Genomic DNA, 14734 nt, shown 5'->3' on the forward strand with positions numbered 1-14734 from the left:
AAATACAGAATGCCTAGTTAAATTTGAATTTCAGATAAACAATGAATAATTTCTAGCATAAGTATGTCCCACACGATATTTGGGACATACTTGTAAAAAAAATTGTTGTTTAACTGAAATTCACATTTAACTGAGCATCCTGTATTTTATCTGACAACTCTACCTTAAAAGAAAGAAAGACCAACAACTGGGTTACAATGTTAATCATTTAGTCAAAATGATTAAAAGTGAAAAATGAAAAATAAGAACCCACATCTTAGGGAGATTTGAATAAAGGGTGATGTGCTGTGTGTGTGTGTGTGTGTATGTATATATATGTATATATACATATGTGGTCAAAGAGGATTAAAACTGAAAGACCATTATGTATGGATTTTTTATCTTGAACATAGAGGGAACTTGATATTTTATTTATTTGAATTTGTTTTCTATGGAACTAAGTATGTTTTTGATTTTTACTTCCAGATGAGTTTAGTCTTTAAAAGTCTGTTTGAGTGGATTATGGTTTCTTTAGAGACTCTCTTGAACTGGGCATCATCTCAACAGGAACACTTTATATCTGTGAGCATTCGTCAATAGAGAGGGGGTCACAGAAGCCAAAGACCTTTCTTACTCCGTCCTCACAGTTTAAAAAAAATGAGTCCTATGAAAGTTTTATATGTATATACTAAAAAAATTCAAGTAGTGCTAAAACACTTACTACAAAAAAAATGGCCCTGTGTTCAACCCTTGTTCATTGCCTACTTCCAATCCCCAGAAATAACCACTTTTAATCCTTTATAGAAATTACTTCTGGTGTGTACTTCCACATGTCTAATAATATTCTTATGTTGTGATCTCTTAACATTATTTTTTGATTTACTGCTAGGCGGTTGAGAATTTCCCTGTCTTACATTCCTCTCTGCAATTTTCTCTCGGCTTCTCCTCTTTGCTGTCTATCCAATTTTTGGTTCAAGCAAGAGTTGGTGTTTACACTGTTTCAATTTATAGATGCCCTTCACTGCTGAGAAATGTATATTACGGTTGCATTTTTATACCATTTTTGTTTTTCCTGGAGTTAATAACTGCCTCTGTTTTTTATTTTTAATTTTTAAAATTGAAGTGTAATTAATATATAACATTATATTAGTTTCAGGTATGCAGCATAATGATTTGATATTTATATGTATTGTGAAATGATCACAATAAGTCTAGTTAACACCTGCCACTGTACATAGTTACAAAAGGTTTTTTTTTTGTGATGACAACTTTTAACATTTATTCTTGCAGCAGCATTTGTTCTTGTTGCATATTTTCCAACACGCAGTGTTATTAACTATAGTTACCATGCTGTACGTTATATTGCCACCACTTATTGACTTTACAGCTGGAGGTTTGTACATTTGGAGCTCCTTCACTCATTTCACCCGCTGCCCACTCCCTGCCTCTGGCAACCACAGTTGCCTCTGTTTTTATTTTTGAATAGCTTTCTATAGAATTTTCTCTATTTTTTTCCCAAATGCTCTCACCGGTCTGTTAAAGGTAGTAATATATTTTTTCCCCAAATAACTAAATACAACAAATAATCTGTTTCTTTTTGTTCACTCTGGAGATCTTCCTATAGCCTTCTATCTTCCTGTTCCATCTGGAATGACTGGTCTCTAGGCCTCCAAACTGCTGTCGTCACGAGCCTTCCCTTCACCATCTGCTTGTTAATGCCTTAACATTTTTCTTCTGTTGAACCTTTCTAGAGCCCACATCTTCTTCTTTCTTTTATTGAAGCATATTATATAGTAGTTTCCCATCAAAAAGGGGCATGAGAGGTTTGTTTATTTGAATATTTTCGTGTTTGCAAGTGTCGTTGTTTCCTCCTGATACTGGATTGATGGTTACTCTTAGTATAGAATTTTAGATTAGGAATAATGACCCTCAGAAATTTGGAGGCATCTAGTGTTGCCATTCTTGTAGCCAATACTTGTATGTGATGTATTTTCTGTCTCTGAGAGCATTTAGAGTCTTTATTTATCCTAGATATTTTGATTTTTTCATGATGAAGTGACTTCAGTTGAGTCTCTTATTATTCATTGTATTTGTCACTTAGAGAAGTAGACACTAATGTCTTTAGTCATGGGCTATCTTCTTATATTGTGACTTTGATAATTTTACCCATCCTTTTTCTCTCGGAAAAATTATTTCTTTCTAGAATTCATAGTAATCAGATATTGGACTTCCTGGATTGCTTATCTAATTATATTTTATTTTCCTTCCTGTGTACCATGTTTTTAGAAAATTATTCTACTTTCTGGGTAAAGTTCTATAATTCTACTTCTAGGTAAGTTCCTCAAATTTATCGTCTAAATTTTCCATCAAAATTTTAATTTCAGTTAAATTGTAAATGATAGTACTATTGTGCTTTGATTCTTTTTACTGGCATCTTATTTTTGTTCCACAAATGGAAATATCTTCTCTTAGCTTTCTAAAGATATATACTATAGATTTTTCAAAAATTTCTTCCCCATTTGTTGTTTCTGTTTCCTTTAGATCCTCCTTTTCTGTTTGTTTTGGTGTCTTTCGTACCAGAAATCTGCTCTCCTAATTGGTCATCTTTGGCTTTCCATATGCAATTGAGAGTAAAGCACTAGAAAGCAGACTGGAGGGTGTGTGTTGTGGCGGCGGGGAGCCTTTCCACTGCTGGGCTTCATTTGAGGATGATGAGGTCATGAGGGTGTATTTTTATTGAGGAATTCCACATCTCTTAAGAGGTTTCTTGTCTGTGTTGTTCAGCTTCCCTAGGGAAGAATCTCCAGATTTCAGGCTAAAGTGGGATGAAGGGACAATACATTGCCTGGCTATTGTCATTTTGGGGCAGGTAGAAGAAGAAAGAGAAAGTTCTTATAGTTCTGTGCGTGGGTTTTAATTGCTCTGTTCCGTCCTACCTCTAACTCCATCCCTCTGCTATCTCCTCTTCCACTCTATTTGCCCTATTGGGTTAACACAATTTTTTATTCCTTTACTGAAATTTCAGTGGGGTGTGGGAAGGAAAGAGAGAAAACCATGGAGGATAATCCATCTTTATTTAGAAGCCTAAGACAAATACTTTTCACAAACAATCTTTATCAATCGAATCCCCTTAATTTCCATCTAAATAGACTGTGTTGACTTTAAGGAGTGAAATGTGTTACTCTCCCTTCCAACCAGACTCTGAACTGAGTGGTATCTTGATCTGTATGGGAGCCTGCGCTTAATTGAGTTTGGTTTCTAATTCCCTTATTTTAGGTCATCCTTTGCTTGTTGTGGGCTCATTTTAATAAATAGAAAGAAATAGGCCAACCAGGAAACAGCTCCAAATGTAAGTGCTGGGAAGTGGGGTGAGGAAAGACGTGTGAACACTATTAAATGGTCAAAGTCCCATTGAGTGCTGAATAGAGATTCTATGACATTGGATCCTTTAATCAAATTAAAAAAACTTCTGCTGAAGTGAATCTGTACCTTCATTATTAGGAAGTAGGGTAGCATTTGAAGTACAATTGTGGAAGCAGTGAAATACATCCAAGAATCCATGAGGCAGCCACAAGTCTATTATCGCCCATAATGGAGCTGAATATAAAGAATTTGATTGAAGTCTTTCGGACATCCTGGATTTCTAAATCTATTTATGATAGCTAATGACATTCCCTGGTTCTTATTAAGAATATCCCTAGTCCTCCCCAGGGGGAAGCAAGATTCTCAAGAATGCCTTGATGTATAATTAGGTGGGAATGCAGTTATATTTCTCTTTGAAGGTTCTGAGGATAATCCTCTAGCTTGCCAGCTGACCTTATTATAAAGCTATTACACTTACGGAAATTGGTGGAGCTTTTATGATCTCATACGAGTATGGAGAAAGCAATAAATGAGAAAATATTCCATTGGGTTGGTGCAGCAATTTTGGAATGCCTGATTAGGTGAAAAAATAATAATGTTTATTGAGTGCCTACGATATGCTAGGCACTATGTTAGAATTTAAAAATGCATTATCACTGTTCAAATCTTTGGAAGAACCCTGTAAGGTAGGTACTATGATTGCATACACACTATAGATGGGAACACTGAGATCATATAGAAAGTAAGTGATGGAACCTTATTTTGAAATGAGGTATTTCAGTTAGGCTGTGTAGTGGATTATATAGGTACTCTGCCCAATCCTCTAAGATCTGATTTTTCTGTGTGTGTATATGTGTGTGTATGCTTCAGTGTTCTTTTGCTTCCAATTTTTACTGTCTGCAGCTCTTTTTCAGAGGACTGCACTCAGGACACTGCGGCCAACTTTTCCTGGGTGGCCTTTAAGCAGCAATGGCAGGTGTGAGACTATGAAAGCTCAGCTTTCTTATCTCAAACTGGGACAACTGCAAGGTATTAAATTACACAGTCTTCGCTCAGACCAGCCTCCAGGGACTAGGCTGTAGCTCCTACCTCTGGAATTCCACCTGAGACTGCTTCCTTCCTTAGTTTCCTCACCTTCTCTATCTTGCTTCATCATCCTTCCTCACTTGTTTTTTCTGGGTGTACCTCCTTAGTACATCACTTGTAGGTGAGTCCTTGTCTTGGGGTCTCCTTCCGGAAAACTTGACCTAGGACAGAATAATTTTGTTTGCACTAACTAGTTGTGAGGCCACGCTGACCTTGCTGTGCACCATGGGGCTGGGGTGGACATAAGGAAGACAGTCTCATGCCTGCCCTTCTCACGTTGCCTTGTGACAGCCACACTGAACATACATTTAGGAATTCAAATATATGTCTTTAAGACCCCACATGATCTAGATTCAACTTCCTGCTCCGACTTCATCTCATGTCATAACGCCCTTCACTTTCCCAGGCACGGTGGCCTTCTTTCTGTTCTTCGAATGCACCAAGCTCTTTACTGCCCTGGCATCTTTGTACTTATTGTTCCCTTTCTCATCATTTAGGTCTTAGTTCAGATAATGTTAGAAAAATCCGACCACTCTAAAGGAACGCCCAACTCTCATATCGTTTAAAAAAATCGTCATATTCTGTTTTATTTTCTTTCCAGCATTTATCGTCCCATGAAAGTGCCTCTTTCATGTGTTTGTTTACTTACCCATTGTCTCTTTTTCTCCATTAAAATGTCACTTGCATCAGGTCGGGGACCATGTCTGTGTCGTCCACGGTTACTTCCCTCATACCTAGGTCAGTGCCTGTCTCATATCGTGCTCAATAAATATGTGCAGTGTAGTGAATATCCTGCCTGCATCAAAATGGCTGAGTGAGATCCTTTTCCTTTTATGCTTTTTGCACTCGCTCTTCTCCATTATGTTGTTTGTAAGGCTATCAGATTAATAGAGGCGGAAATAGAAATCTATGATCTATCTATCTGAAGCCCATAGCAAAGAGTGACATGTTACAGGCCATAGACAACCCAGATGGCCATCTAGTGTGTTAAGGATATTTGATTTCTGTTCAAAGCAAGTCTCTGGTGCCCTTTCTGAGGCTTAGTTCCAGAATTTCTGACTCAAAACTTTTCTACTGGCCTGGGAACATCTTCTTCCTCTCCCTTTCCCCAACAGTATTTTTTATTCATTCCATTCCTCTGTAGAACAGAAAGACTGGCTCCCATTCTCACATCCTCACCCTAGCCCCTGACTCTGTCCAAAGTGGGGCTTCAATTACGTTTCATAGTTTCAAATAGATATTTTGGTTCGAAGGTGACAAGCCTCCAGTTGGGCACTTAAACTGCCTAAATATGGACCAATGGCTGATTTGTTTTTGTTCATAGTTCATAGTTTTCAAGAGCAATTGTGACACTTGTATCAGGAGTGCCTGATCACATAACTATATGTGGAATGATGAATAATACTGACTGCTAAACACATACTCCATTAGTGTATTTCAAAATGAGAAATAGCAAACCCATCACAATTCTTGGCTGAACCTGCACAATTCTGTGCACATGTTTCTGGCATTTTGCAACAATATCCAGTTACTTTCTGTTTATCAATGTCATTGTTTCACTGTCAGGGTGTTTATGTCACGAGGTCTTTTCTTCTGGAGAATTTGGGGAGACCTGGATAGTCACAGGTCAAACAGGGTACAGGCAAATCTAGGGAAGGGGCCAAGTTACAAGGACTTGCCTGCAAATAGAGAGGAAGGAAAGAGGAAGTGGAGTAATAAACACAGGTACTCCAAATCCAGTTGTGAAGCCAACGACGGGACCACAAGGAAACAGAGGTTGTTGTTAAGCTAAGACTGAAACACGACACGAGAGGAAAGAGAGCACCATTGGTCCACATCAAGATAAGGAAAACCACAACAAAGGGGAACATGTGTTATTGAAGACTTTGGAAAATCGGCTGCACACTGTACTTTTCATTCATTGATTTATCCAACCATGCATTCATTCACCTGTCAGGTATTTATTGAACACACACCTTATTTCATCTTGATGATGACCCTTGCTTGCATGTTAAACTATTTGTATGTAGTCCACCTGCTTCCCCCAAAGGTACTGGTAGTTGAACCATTTTGCAGTTGAGAGTTTGTCTATTAGACAGCCTTCTTAGCCTTCTAACTTCCTTTTGCTGGGTTTTGATCTCTAGTCGGGGAGTTGAAGTAGAAGCGGCAGTGAGAGAAGACGGGATGTAGTATGTGTGGCTACAGTGTAGTTGGGGTATGAATGGACTAGACATTGGACAGGATGGTGGGGAAGGGGAAGTGTCTCTGTTGGTTAATTCTTGCAAGAACTCAGGTGAAACTTGAACAAGGAAAATCTACATTCTATGGTCCCAAGAGCATCTCTGTACATATACCTTTTGATAGTTGGGCTGTCTAAGGCAAGGCTGTTTGGAGAACTTTTGGTGCCTTTTGCCTACTATTTCTTCCTGTTTGCCATCTTCTAGGCATACAGCAGAATTGAACTTCCCAGTCCCCTTGTGGTTGTGGGGGCCGTGTGGCTTATTTCTGAGATAAGAATTGACATGTGTCTCTTCCAAGCTGCAGCTTTTAATTGCAGGCATGAGACCCTCCTGAATGCTCTTTTTGCCCTGCCATTGGCATCCAGCAACACCGGAATTGGGGGTTGCTCTGTCAGCCTGGATCCCGGGGTGAAGAGATTTGGGGAGCAGTGCCTCTCCTTGCCCATCTGGCCTGTGACATTCAGGGGATGTGAGTGAGAAACAAACTGTGTTGTAACTAGCCACTAAGATTTTGAATTGCTTGTTACCAAGCAGCATCTAACCCATGTATTCTTAACAAGGGCAATATCACTTAAAGGGGATGAAAATTAGTTCTTGCGATGGGTGAAAATATGTAGTACATACATACTAGAAATAAAAAGATACATAGCATATCTGTGGTATTGAAATTTCATGGGAGGGATTAAGAAAAAGATGTCTAAAAAAAGACTCCTTGGGGAGATGATAATGAAAAATAGGTTGAGAAAAGTGATCCAGCTTATCCTGAATGACATTGTTATGAAACACATAATCTTTGTCTTTTCTCTGTTTCCCTTTCTGTATCCTTTCCCCCCATCACTGATGCCTCCAGAACACTTTCAGCTACCAGTGCCAACAGGAATGTAAATCTAAAACTTTTTAGGATAAGCCTACTTTTAAATTTTCTGTTCCTTTGTCTCCATAAGCACTTTTGAATTTTTCAAGCATATTCTTGATTTTTGGCTTGAAAAATATGTTCAATTTATGTAGGGGCTTCATGGTCTCTTGACTTCTATTGAATAGAAGGTTCTTGAAGTTCTTTCGTGGGGGATGAGGAAAGGAGAGCCAGGGTCAGCTTGTTAATGGGGACTTGCCATAAGTTCATCTTGCCTTGAGGGATATCAAGGAAGAAGCAGATTTAACCTTTTGGTTATGACATTGAGAGTGTTTGGGTATAAAGTAAATCAGAGATAGATTTCCCATCAGTAAGACTTGGCTAAAAGAATGATTTTGAGTTGAGGGAGGAAATGCTGAACACCAGCTCTGTAAGTAAAGGAGGCAGATGTCCATGGGGCACCCCTGGACAAAATATCTCCCCAACTGGAGAACATTGTCTTTCGCAGGATAAAGCAAGTGAGCCAAAGATAAATGAGCCCCTGTAACTCAAAGCTATTAAACAACCCAATGAGAAGTAAGATCCTACTTCCGGGGTGATATTCTGGAGAGGAGCCAGTGCTCTGGTGGACAGGAGTGGTGGGGAGTGCTCCAAGAAGCTAAAGGCTAGCCAGAGTGTGGGACCATGACGGTACCCTTCTGCTTGTTCAGGTGATGCTTTCAGACTCGAGCGGACCCCCTTGGCATATAATCATTGCTTAGTAAATATTTATTAAGTGAAAGCATGCATGAGGAAATACCTGTCATCAACCATAATGATTCCCAGGGAAAACAGCTGGACTGTGAAGACGTCCTGCCTTGGAGGCAAGGGTGGAGCAATAACTGGGGGAACAGGCATCCTGTGTCCCCTTCATTTTTCCTCTTTGTCCGCTGCTCCCAAACTGCCCGGTATTGAGTGCTTGATTTGAACAGTCCCCATGGGTGGTGACTTCTTTAGCTAAATTTGGGAGGCCTTCTGAAACAGCGCCTCTATTCTTTATCCTGTTGTTCTACAAATCCTTGCTACTCAAAGTGTGGTCTGTGGACCAGCAGAATCAGCCTCCCCTGAGAGCTTGTTAGAAGTGCAGGATCTCAGACCCGGCCCCAGACCTAGTGCATCAGAAACTGTGTTATCAAGATCCACAGGTGATTCATCTGCAAAAACTCTGGAGATAGGCATAATAGGTTGGTTCAGAAGTTCCTCCATCTTCCTCATATTGAGTTTGCCTTCATGCTTATTACCTCATGGTCACAGGATGGCTGCTGTGGCTCCAGGCATCCTAATCATATTTAAAGGTAGAAGTAGTGGAATAATTGGTGTTAAGAGCACATCTTAGGTTGACCTTTTTTTTCCTTTTTAACAGGAGCAAAACATTTCCCCATTTCCCCTTCCTCCTTATAGATGGCTCTCTATGTCTCACTAGCTTCCACTAGCTAAAGGGAAGCTGGCAAATTGGGTTTCTGGCTTTTCTTAGCTTCTATAATTGAAAGAGAGCAAGGAATAAGAAAGTTGGGAGAAATGGCTATTGGATGAGAAGACCAATTATGCCTGTCACACTGGGAAAGAGGCCTTTAGGGGTATTTGTAGGGTTTTGTGGTGTTAGCATGGGGCAACCACTTATTAACAACTTGAGAAAAGGCGTGAAAGTCATGATTATAGTATTTTGAAAGTCATGATTATAGTACTTTCAAATGATACCTGGTGAGGACAGTTAATATCTTAGATGACAGAATTCAGTTTCAGAAATTATATTTTTTCCCAAAGATAAAAACTTTACATACAGATGAAACACAAATTACCTAGCACAGAGGCATACCTGGCTTGACATCAGTTAATGTGAAAAAGCCGTTGGGGTTTAAGCTGGTCACTAATTCCAACATGAGTAACTGAGAGAGAGCATCTGATTAAATTCCTGAAATAAAAATACACAAATTGTGAGTAACTTGGCCACAGATAATCTTTCTCCTTTTTTAGTGTGATGTTATCTCCATTTCTACTACTCGTTTATTCGTTCATTCAGGATGGCTGCATTGAGAACGTCCTGTGTGTAGGACACAGTGCAAGGCACTGGGGGAACAAAAGATGGAAACACTAAATACGCAGAGTAGTTGTTTATTAGAAAGTGTGGTAAATCCTACAAAAACAAAAAGTCAAGGAGTCTATGAAACTGGACAAGGGGAGGTTTTGATTGGGCCTTGGGGACGGAGGAAGATTTCTCTGAAATCCGCTGAGACCCAGAGGATGAAAAGAAATTGGCCGAGTAGATTGCTGGGGAGGAAGCAGATAGAGGCGGAGAAAACCAGCACTTGTGAGGATGCTGATGCGGAGAGGGGTGGGCGGGCTTGAGGAAGTGAAAGTCTTGTGTGGTTTCCAGAGTGGAACTGGGAGGGGGCGTGGGAGGGAAAGATACGCAGAGATGAGGATGCAGGATGGTGCAAAGACGGGTCTGTCGCAGCCCTATGGGCCATGATGAGAGTCTTGGTCTTATTCTAAAAGCGTTGCTCCGCCCTGTAGAAAAGAGCCCCCTGGCAAGTGTGTCCAGAATGAAGCGGAGGGGACAAAATAGATGTTAATGAGTTAATGAAATGAGTTAATGTTATTGCCGTTTTGGACATAGAGATGCAGACAGTTTGGACTTTGGGAGCAGAGAAGGAGAGGTATTCAGGATTTGGAGATGGATTAGATATGGGGTGAGGTAGAGGGGGGTTTCAAGACTGACTCCTAATGTTCCGGCTTGAAATTGAGCGGATGGCTTTGCATTCGCAGAGAAAGGACGTTGGAACCGGAGGAAGGGGTGGAGGTCAGTTTGGGCCACACCGAGCTGGAGGTGCCCGTGAGACAACCAGGGGGCTCTGTCAGCCGGTGGCTGGGTTTATGGGCCTGGAGCTCTGAAGAATGGTCTGGATGGGGATAGAATATGTGGTCACCTACTTAGAGATGGAGAGGAAGTCGGGCGTGGGCGACGTGGTCTACGCAGACAGCACATGGAGAGAATAAAAGCAGGGCTAAGACCAAGGCTGGAGGAACCAACATTCCAGTCTGAGATGAGAAGGAAGACCCGGCAAATGACACTGAGCAGTGGGATGTCGGGAGGTAGGAGGAAAACCAGGCGAGAGTGGCACTGCAGAGGCCAGGAGAGAGAGCTGCACCGAGGGGCTGGGCGCCCGGCAGACTGCGCCTTCCACCTGCGTGAAGCTGGGTGCAGTGGAAGGGGTGAAAGACCTCCTTGCTGCTCCTCGTCTGAAACTGAAATGCGTTCTCCCAAATTGGGTGTACTTAATGAATAATGTTTAAAACTCCCTATTCTCAACATTTAAATTGTGTGAGTTTAACCTTTGATCCACTTCACTTTGTAAGCCACTCAACTGCAATTACTTTTTGGTGATTATTTCTCTCCCCTTTGCGTGCCAGTGGCCCTGAATAGAAAACAAGTTTCCAACCCCTCAGCTCTAGAGGTTTGCATTTCAAAAGACCCTTCAGCTGCTGTCCAAAATGCGTAGTGGGTTTGCAGTCAGCACTTTTTCATTTCCTCTACCAGAAGAACGGGGCAGGCGGTTCACTAAGTGAGGACGGGTGTCGACCTCGAGTTGGCCGCACTCCACTGTGCATTTCAAAGCAGATTAGGAGACACTTTGAACAAGCCCTTGCTGAACGTCAGGTGTCCTTCCCAGCGCCTCAGGTGGAACTAGAGATGAGTTCCATGAATTGTTAATGCTGATCCAAAAGAGGGCTTTCAAGAATTCCTCCCCTAGTTTCTTCTCTGGGTGAAAATCACATTCCAGAGGAGGGCAAATGGCGGTCCTCAGAGAACCCTCGGAAGTGATCGCTGACACTTAGGGAGGCGAGAAGTTTACGGGCAGGATATAAGTATATTTGCTTAGTTTTTCAGGTCACGAATTTTTCATCCTGAATGGATGTACACAAATCTTGCCTGATACTTTCCCTCCTTTCTGGCAGCTGGGGATAATTGCTTATAAAGTATTGGTTCTGGCATCATTAATATTTTTAATTGTTATGATCAAATAATAACTTCGGTTGGGTGATATAGAATTTTGTGTCCTAAAGTGCTTTAAACACACACACACACACACACACACACACAACTATGGCTTACTAGACTTTTTATTTTTAATCTCAAATACTTGCTTTGAGTCACTGACTTTCCACAAATTCTGCCCTCCTCCTCCACTTCCTGCCAGGCCCACCCACCCTGCTTCTTTGACTTGCTGTTTCTTCCCTCAGCAACCCACTGCCTTCCCCGCTTCCTTGCTAAGTGAATTCTCTCCAGGCACAGTGACACCTGGCAGTGAAAGGAGAAGTAATCACCTGCAGCTGAGAAATATTCCCCAGTGATACCTGTAATACTAAAATTTCAGCCTTGTGTCTGGGAGAGAAATGAACGGACTGCTCACAGGAAGACGTTTCCCTTTTCAATCTGAAAAAAAAATAAACAGAGAGTGCTCAGTAAAAGATTAGGAAAAAATGGATATTACGGCTTTCTTAATGTTATCAGCACGGGAATCCCAGAGTCATAGCATTTAAAAGGACCTTCAGGGGTCATTTAGTTCAATTCCGTGCCTCCAGGCAGGACGGGACCTGAATTATTTTAGACAGGTGGTTGTCTAGATCTGATTTTAAATGGCCTCCGGGGAAAAAATTCCACAGCTTCCCTTGGTGACCAGTTTCAGTCCGTAGTAATAGTGATGGAAACGTGGATGGTTACTCTGAGATGTCTCCTGGCATTACTGTCAGTTAATGAAGGACCTTTGGGCAGGACTGGACTGTTCTGCATCTGGGTTTTTCTAAGTTTCTTCCTCTTCTCTAACTCTCTCATTTTAGCTGTCGTTTTACAACCTTGACAGTCCAAAGGCTCTTTCTTCCTTGCTCCTAACCCAGTCCTCTTGCTGTATTTTAAATTAGTTTCTTTTTGTTTGGGCCTTAGGGGAGAAGAACCCAGCTCGCCCCTTTCTGCTCTGGGTTATCTTTCATAAGCTCAGAAATTGTTATTGTTATTTCAGATCTGTCTAAAGTTTGTTCCTTACTACATTCTCAATATGATTGGCATTGTTAATGGAAATCACAACGAAAAATTAAGACAAAGCTGCTCGTGATCTTGCCACCTCAATGGCTCAGACATTTCCTTCTTGGGGGCTTCCTTTAGTTAGTAGCCCATAGGTATAAATAGTTTTTTACACAAATTTTATTAGATATACCTTAACATTCTGTTTTTTAAAATTTAACATTGCACGTTAAGCATTTGCCTTTTCTCAGAACTGTTTTATAAATCAGCGTATACAAGTCCAGCTTTGGTTTTCCCATAACTTACATAAACATTCTCTTCTTGTTGGGTATTTAAATAATTTATAATTTTTAAGAACAAAATAAAGAAATTGGTGTCAGAGCCAACAGAACTCCTCAGCAGCTCCAAAAATTGGCAGCTAGACGGAGCAGTCCAGAGCACAGAGAGGGCTCTAGAATCTCACCGATGTTGATTCCAGCCCTGATGGAGGCAAAGGCCCAAGTCTTCCCTCGCTACATGTGAACAAACGCTCCTTAAATGAGCTGGTGAAGGCCCAGAGGCAGCTCAGCCGTAGATTAGATTGACTCACCCCTGCCCCGTCTCCCACCACCGACCTGCACACTAGCCACCTGACAGAGGAATGGCCATACTCTTTTCGGGGGGTAAATTTGATTGACTTCAGTCTCTGTTGTTCCTTTGCACACAATTTCTCATGCAACAGAAATCGCAAGTCATGACACAAAGTAGGAAAATGTGACCATAAACCAGAGAAAGAAAAATTCAGAAGAGTGGACCCACATAGGGCACAGAGGTCAGAATTAGCAAACATGGACTTTCTTTTTTTTTTGGTGAGGAAGATTGTCGCTGAGCTAACATCTGTGGCCATTTTCCGCTATTTTTTTTTGGATGGGGATGCCGCTACAGCATGGCTTGGTGAGTGGTGTGGAGGTCTGTACCCGGGATCTGAACCCACAAACCTCGGGTCCCTGAAGGGGAGTGTGTGAACTTAACCACTATGCCACTGGGCTGGCCCCAGACGTGGACTTTTAAATAGTTATTATAATAAATATGTTAAAGAATCTAGTGGAAAAGATGGATAATATGTGTAAACAAATGTAGAATTTCAGCCAAAAGAAAAAAAAAAAAAGAAAGAGAAGGAACATGTTAAAAAGAACCAAATGGAAATGCTAGAACTGAAAACTATCAGAGTTAATTTTAATAATTAAATTGATAGACCTAACACAGGTAAGGATCAGCAAACATGAAGACAAGCTAAGATAATACAAAAAAAGGAAATAAGAATGAAAAACCAAAAAGAATATCTGAGACGTTAGAGACAGCATCAAATGATCTAATATAAGCATGGAAGAAGTTGTAGAAAGAGAAGAGAGACATAACAGAGCAGAAGAAATATGTGAAGAGATAATGGTCACGAGTTTACCCAGACTGATGAACTATAACAACCCACAGGTCCAAGGATCTCAATGAATCCCAAGTAGGATACATTCAAAAATCATGGGCAAACATAGTCAACTACCAAAAAACAAAGATAAAGAGAAAATCGTAAAATTAGCCTGAAGAAAAAGCTACAGAATTTACAGAATAATGGCAGATTTCTCACCAGAAATAATGTATATATATCTATATACACACATATAGTCTTCAAAAGATTATTGGCCATTTGAAACAGTAATTAAAACGTGCTGTGGGATTATAACATATGTGGAAGCAGCTGATGTGACAACAGGAGCACACAGGCTAACAGGTGAAATACAACCAGACTGCTGGAAGTTTCCTAAATTATTCGTTAAGGTAGCTTAACATTGTTTTACTGTGATAGCTAAAGATTCATATTTTAATCTCTAGATCGATCATTAGAAAACATCACAAAGTATATTTAAAAAAAACAGAAGTGATAAAATGGAATACTAAAAAAACTCGACAAAACAAAACTTGATTAACCCCAAAGAGCGTAGGAAATTAGGAAGAGGAATAAAGAAGAGATAAAAGAAATGGGAAAAAATATGAAGATGGTACTTTAAATCCATATCAATAATGACGTTGAATGCAAATGCACCAAACATTCCAAATAAAAGGCAAAGAATCTCAGATTATGTAAAAAGCAAGATACAATTATATGCTGTTTTAGTGGGT

At 40.5% G+C, this 14734-nt stretch overlaps 2 long non-coding RNA genes across 10 annotated transcripts in view; one reads left to right on the forward strand and one right to left on the reverse strand.

The window, feature by feature from the left end:
- The window catches only part of LOC139075979 (uncharacterized), a 74009-nt gene that overhangs the window by 58632 nt on the left and 643 nt on the right, over positions 1-14734 (reverse strand). For 3 of the 6 annotated variants that reach the window (XR_011527094.1, XR_011527091.1, XR_011527093.1), the window contains exons 2-4: positions 11917-11995; positions 9377-9472; positions 4477-4589 (exon numbers count right to left, since the gene is read on the reverse strand). This is a non-coding gene — a long non-coding RNA (uncharacterized lncRNA). Of the gene's footprint in view, positions 1-4476; positions 4590-9376; positions 9473-11886; positions 11996-14734 lie in introns of all 6 variants that reach the window. The other 3 variants (XR_011527089.1, XR_011527090.1, XR_011527092.1) reach the window with 3 other exon arrangements.
- LOC139075980 (uncharacterized) overlaps positions 1-14734 on the forward strand; it is a 294470-nt gene that overhangs the window by 11669 nt on the left and 268067 nt on the right. The window lies entirely within an intron of this gene.

Source organism: Equus przewalskii, chromosome 15, assembly GCF_037783145.1.
Source record: "Equus przewalskii isolate Varuska chromosome 15, EquPr2, whole genome shotgun sequence".
Taxonomy (NCBI): domain Eukaryota; kingdom Metazoa; phylum Chordata; class Mammalia; order Perissodactyla; family Equidae; genus Equus; species Equus przewalskii.